This window comes from Haemaphysalis longicornis, unplaced genomic scaffold (assembly GCF_048455015.1).
Source record: "Haemaphysalis longicornis isolate Haplotype H1 unplaced genomic scaffold, Haemaphysalis longicornis Haplotype H1 scaffold_3, whole genome shotgun sequence".
NCBI lineage: Eukaryota > Metazoa > Arthropoda > Arachnida > Ixodida > Ixodidae > Haemaphysalis > Haemaphysalis longicornis.
In genome coordinates, this window is record NW_027526335.1 from 100040261 (window position 1) to 100047211 (window position 6951).

Here is a 6951-nt window from a genome sequence, read left to right on the forward strand (position 1 = left end):
AAAAGCGAAGAAAAACTGTTTTTCTCCCGAGGTTATCAAATTACTTAATGTATCATATATACCCATAGAAAGCAGGTATATGTCTACCTACATATAACGTAGGAATATAATGAATAATGTACCCATTTACATACATGTTGGTAAATGTATATCTGCATATAAAAATAGGTATGTAATGGATCATATACCCATAATAATCATACGGGAGTGCTTACGATGGAGGAAGCCATCTTTCAAACTGTACGGGGGACTCAATGCGTCCAGTTATGGAACTACAGTTTTCTGAAAAACGTTTAGGAGTTATTGGAAATGATGCAGGGGGCCTTTCTTGGCAGTCTACAAGCACAGGTGCGAGTAAAAAACTAAAAATTGCATATCATTTTTGATTCAGTGGGTATCGCACAGTTTAAGTATAACGATCATTTTTTTTTATTTTTTGTGAATTTTTTTATATGCTAAATACATGCCGCTGGCTAAACTGCTCCTGTCGGCGCAAGGACCTTGGGCCCTAGCCATATACAGCTTTGCTTTGATAAAGGCAAAGTTGGTAACATGTGAGAGCCAACTTTATTCACAGCGAAATGAAAACGAGCACTCTAGAAGACACCAATGCTTTCGCATTCATTAAACGACAAGAAGTAGTTAGGTGTTCTCCTAGTCTTTCTTTTGTTTTGAAGCGAGAACTGCAGAACGTATTGAATGATAAATTGTCTTTGGAGAAACCACCAGTCGCGCTCGCGTACGTTAGCCGATCCGGCGGTGGGTTGTGTCAGTCTGGGGTAGTTGTGTATGATATTTTTTATTCATTCCCTCTCTGTCTACCGCTGTATCTGTGGCTTTCTTGCCCTGAATATTACCTGCTAAGCATTGAATATGTGCCAAGAAAAGCAGTTGTGTTGACTGTACGTGAAAGGAAACGTAAGAGAAAGGTCGTAAAACTTGCAAATTTAAGGGGCCTGACACAAAGGCAAAAAGAACAGAATAGGTGGGACCTGCTTCGCCGCAGGAAGCTTTTCTCATGCTTCAAGGCTACTTTCGAATAGAACGTGACAGGGAAACGAGCCACAGTGTTTCTTGAGTTGCTTCTTACAAGAAGCAATTACGCAAATTTTGCTCGCAGTGTAGAACAGTACAGGTCACAATTGTCCTTATAAAAAGGTAAGCGACTTTTTCCGTAATCCTAACGTCATTTCAACAGCCCTCAACCCACTTGAATGTTCTGGACTAGAAATGACTCTGGCTGCGGATAAAAACGTGAGGTCCATATAGCCGCATAATTTGAAATGTAGGGCACATTAACACGTTCGGTGCAAAAGCCCTGAGCGAAGTCTTGATTCTTTTGCACAATGGCTCATAGGTGGGACACCACGATGTTTTCCTCGGGTGCAAGGCGAACCGCCAGGGCGGTGCACACCATAGAATACCTGTTTAGGTGTGCTGATAGGCGGTGTTATTTGCATTGAGGTTGGCGCATTTCCCGGTATACATAAATACGTCGACTTTTTGCCAGCTCCTCAACCCGGCATTACCAGGCCAACGAGTCTGGCAACTCTCGGCATGTGTTTTAAAGGATTGTTGTTTTTGCTTCGTAAAAGCGGAGCTGTTGTACTAGCCGTAATTTCAGTTCTATAGGAAAAATACCAAGAAAATGCGGAGCGCTCGTGAGCGCGTGCCTCGCGGTGACCGTCGAGTCCCGGCAGGCGCAGTGCTGTAGCAAAAAACAAAACAAACATAAAACTCAAGTGCTATCATCAAACGCTACCGCACATTAATGCTTGGCATGAGGAACACAACGACATCGATGCATATGGAGATGACTACTACTAGCACAGTGCAAAGCAATGACGGAACATGTAAATAAACAATTTCATACTTGTACAAATGCGTTGTGATGTTTCCTAAAGTGCTCACGTAGAACGAAATCTTGCCGGTTCACTATGATGAAAGAATTGCGCGACTTAGTGCAGGCTTTGCCAGTTGAGCTGGTGGAATTCTACAATGCTCCTCCCAAATTATGTGCCGCTTATGCGGAAAAAATCACCCAGAATCAGGTGACTGTGGCCCAGCGATTTACTGCGTGGTCTGTGATGAGTTTGGTCCTATTTGGCTGAACTCAAGTTGCGATGGATGCGTACCCCAAACCACCAAGAGCTCTCCTTCTAAAGATTAAGCTCAAGGAATTTCATAGATAGATCGTGTCAAGAAAAGCACCGTAGAAACATACTTCCCTCCACTTACAGCCCTATTAAACGCAACAATAAATGCACCCAAGACAACCGACCAAAATCCACAACTCACCGCCATCCTTGCTCAGTTGAATGCTCTTACAACTGAAAATCACCAACTTAAAACTGAAATCGCTCAGCTCAAGCGAGTGCATGCGCCCAAGCGGAACCCCCAAATAACTCTCCGTCCAAACAATGTATGGGCTGTGCACAATTCGCGGCCTCAGCCCCAGCTCTGAGCGAACCCATACCTCCAAGACCAAAAATGACCCCCAGATGGCCCAGACGTTGCAAACAATTCGCACGGAGATCCTTCATGAATGGCTTGTGCAGTTGGAAGACGGCAGTCGCATGCACGAATATTTTGAAGGTCAACTCAACCAAATCAAAACCTTCTCCAGCAAGTCCTTAAATCTATGCGCCCTCCAGAACCCATCCCCGAGCCCCCAAGAAAAGTTAAACCCCGATCCAAACCATGACTCCCGCATTACTCACAGCCTTACAGTGGAACTGCCGTCCTGACCAGTAAAGTAAACTCAGATCAGCTTTCCTCCTCCTTCAAGAAACTTTGAATACCCCAAACCTTTCTGGCTAAAATGCCTACCTTATTTTTCTATATTACGAAAAGGAGCAACCCCTGGGTATGCGGCAATATTGGTCGATGCGTCGATTCCGGCTGTACAAATTCAGGTTCCCGCCTCGGACTCGAAGGTGCACGAAGTTGTGGCCATTGTCGCCCAGCCACCCCATGCTAAAAAGTTAGTCATGGTGTCCGCCTGATATCAAACCTAAACTGCCTCCACAGTCACCGGCCCCTTCACACGGCTTCAATACCTCATCAATGCCCATCCAAATACCCCTGTTCTCGTCGGGGGTGACTTCAATGCACATCATACAGAATGGGGATATTCAACAAACTCGGCTGGCGGAACAAAGCTCGGTAAACTTACTGAAACCTTAAATCTTCAACTAATCAACGATACAATATACCTTATTGGCATCGGTCTCCACCCATCTCAAAAGGATACCACAACAGACCTCACGCGGGCCTCCCCAGGTCTTACGAAATCATGGGTAGCCAGCTGTACAACGTGAGGCGCTGATCACTTACCTATTATCATCCCATTTCGCGGCAAACGAATCCGGAGCGGTTGAAACAAGAAACAGTGCACCCACCTTAATTGGTCTTCCTTCCGAGATCGTCTGCTTCAATACGACCCCGCCACATCACTTGCAGCAATGGCTGAAATCATACGGAACTGCTCTGCCTCTGCATTGGAAACTGTTACATGCGACGAAGATTCCCGTACCTTAGACAATCACCTCGCCAACCTTTGGAAGCGAATGAAGTACCTCACCCAGCTCTACCGGCCTACTGGAAAAGATCACAACATACTCCAACGTATGTGACATCGCTACAGGGTCATTGACCAATACCAACGCAACAACTGTGTAAATCTGTGTCATAACCTCGGGAAACCACCAGGTTGCGTTTCCTTATGGAAACTTTACCGAAGCCTTGCGGACAAAAAACGCAGTAAAACACCAATTATTGGCACCATCATGATGAGCAGCAGGAATCCCACGGATACCGAAGAGTTGCTGCTCCAAAGTTTCTTTCCACACGTATGACCAGCTCCCCCACACTTTCTACCCGAAATCCCGATTCCGGAAACATGCTCAGACCTTGTAAGCCTCTTCACAATCACTGAACATTTTACAGCTATTCGTCAAGGCAAACCGAAGTCTGCCCCGGACACGACGGCGTACAATGGACCCACATCCTCAATCTTCCAGAATAACCACGGTATAAACTTTTGGAACAAATCAACGATTCCTGGGAAACTTCTACATTCAAGCTATCCCTCGCCTGTCACATACCGAAACCTATGAAAAAAAGCCTCTCCTGACGATTTTTCCTATCTTCAGCCAATCTCCCTCACACCTGTACTATGAAAACTCATCGGCGACTCATTAAGAATCGAATAGTGCACTACATGAAGTATATGGAACCATATCTTCCCCAGCGAAAACTGGCTTCCATCCAAATGTAGGCACTACCGACAGCCTAAGGCTGCTGCTACGCGCCATAAATCGCTCAAGAAGTTCTACACTCCTGGACTATGCACTCGCACTTGACCTCCGAAAGGCCAAAGCGCCATCCTCGATGAACATGATAAGGCCTTTCTGCACAGACATGGAGTCGAAACTTCCCAGAAGCCCGCCCCACCAAGCTTCAAGGAACGTTGCCAGGTTGAAACCCACGCACCTTCTACCTCCACAGAGGAGTTTCAAAAGGCTCGATCCTCAGTCCCACACTTTTTAATCTAGGCATGACTATGATCGCCCGGAACCGTCAAAGTGTGACTATAGTGCGAGATTTATCTATATGCGAGACTATCTATAAGCACGGCGGAGCAAATCACAAAGCAGTGCAGATACTTGCCCACGCTGTAGCAGTCCGTATTCTCGCATATGGAGCCCAATATTGCACATTGAATTGTACCCAACGACGAGCTGTCAATTTTCTTCATAATGCGACTCTTCGTACCATCACTGGCTTACCATGCCATAGAAAAATCCATAACCTCCAGTCTGCGGCTGCCCTTCCACCAATTGAAAAAAATCATTCAAGAGAAATCCAACCAACGCAACTTTAAAGGGAAACTTACACATCAAGGTACCACACTCACAGCCTTGGATAAGCAAGATCGCATTCCTTTACCTGAATTCCCGATACCCATTCTTCCGTGTTATCGACCTCTCCTGACCAAGCCAACAACAACCCGCCCCATCACCCGCACAACGCCCTCCTCAAGACAGAAACGTTGTCAGAGGCTTTTCACAACAAAACAACCCGACGAAGTCGACATTTATACTGATGCCAGATTGACACCACCAAATGTTGGAACTGCCTGGGTCTCCTCAGACGACCGAACCATTATAGGAAGCCGGCACGTCAAAATTACTGCCACACCGACGGAAGCAGAACTACTCGCAATTACCTTTGCTCTTGACTACTTAATGTACGAACACTATCAACCCATACCAAAAAAGAACACAATATTAACCGATTGCTACGAAGCATTTAAAGAACTTCGACGGCCATGTTTAAGGCCCTCTTCCGTAAACCATATTATCAGGCAAACATTGGCCCTAAAACTACATGGTATTCACATCCGCATAGACTGGACTCCTGGCCATGATTTGGCGGCACCCGGGAACCAGGCAGCCCACGAAGCCGCCAGGAGGCTTGCTCTTTTCTTTCCTCCGCTGACCCCGCAGTAACCCAGGCTTCAGATATTCATGCATCCTTGGACAGCACCGAAATTGCCAGCATAACGCCCGCTATCCGCATACAGCTGTATAAACACGAAACGAAACTCCGACTAAAGCAACTTACGCCGAGGAATCACATTTCAAACCAACCTTCACTTACTAGAACCCACGAAATATTTATTTACAAATTCTACTCATATGCATCATTTTCACCGGAAACAATTCGCAGACAGTACTACCCCCCCATAAACCCGAAATGTCCATACTGTCAGCAAGCCGTCAAGGCTGATTTTCACCACCTGGTCTGGGTATGTCCCAAAATCTCTCGATACCGGAATTTCCCTTCCCCAAACCCAGATCCCTCAGTCCATGTCGATCCCCTCACATTAGATGAACTCACCATCAACATTATCATTCAGTTCGCCACAAAGAGCTGTCTAGCGCGAGTTATATAGCGATGGCCTACGCCAGTGAATAGACCAATCAATGCTGAACAAACCTCTCAAGGCTAACTGCTCCATAGGGATGTTTATTGCTCCTCCTGCTCCTGTCAAAAACTCATGCCGCCTCCCGACGACCACGAACTCATGCGAACCCCTTTCATCCAAAAATCCTCCCCTATCAACTACCCCACGAGGCCTCGGGCCTTCCTTTTCGAATAAAAGATTTAACAACAACAATGCTGAAGATGCCAGTGCATCAACCACTCTCCGCAAAGAAGACGACGACCTCTTCGATGCATATGACCACGATTACTAGCCCCGAAACTACGCAAATAAACAGTGATACTGAAACTTAACCATGTGTCCGGCAATGCTCACCTACAACAGCTTCGCGCTTCAAAACTTGCGCGTGAGTGCAAGCTTTCCGGAATTTTCTTATACTGTTTACTTTAAAACGAAAGCACACAGAACTGGCGGTTCTGTAAGTAATCCCGTAATTCTGTAAGTTCTGTAAGTAATTGAAAGTAATTCCGGCTCCGCACGCATGTTGACCCTTCCACCATCATGTCCCAAACGTCGTTAATAAGAAGGACGAAACCACTTCAGTATACTTTCGGCCTTACCGGAGTGATCCCCACAGGAGAACTTAGGCGCATGGCCTCACCAATAACACACTGGAGGTCACAATAGGCGAAGCCGAGAGAGCCTAGCCGGTTACTGACTTCCCGGATTCTGAGTTAGCTAGCCTTTTGATACCCCGTAAATAGTTCAGAGGTGCTTTATTATGAATCGTCGATGCTATCTCTATGCCTCTCCTCACCGTCAATGTCTATCGTCATTGAAATCGCGCGATTGAAATCACGCACATGCGGTTGGCTCCTGTCCAGTAACTTTGTGCGCCCTCTCCTGCGGCCACCGCGGCAGGGATCGAACCCACAATTTGATAAACAGCCGCACAACGCCTCAGCCACTGAGCTACTGAGGCGGGTGGAAGTGTCTCAGTT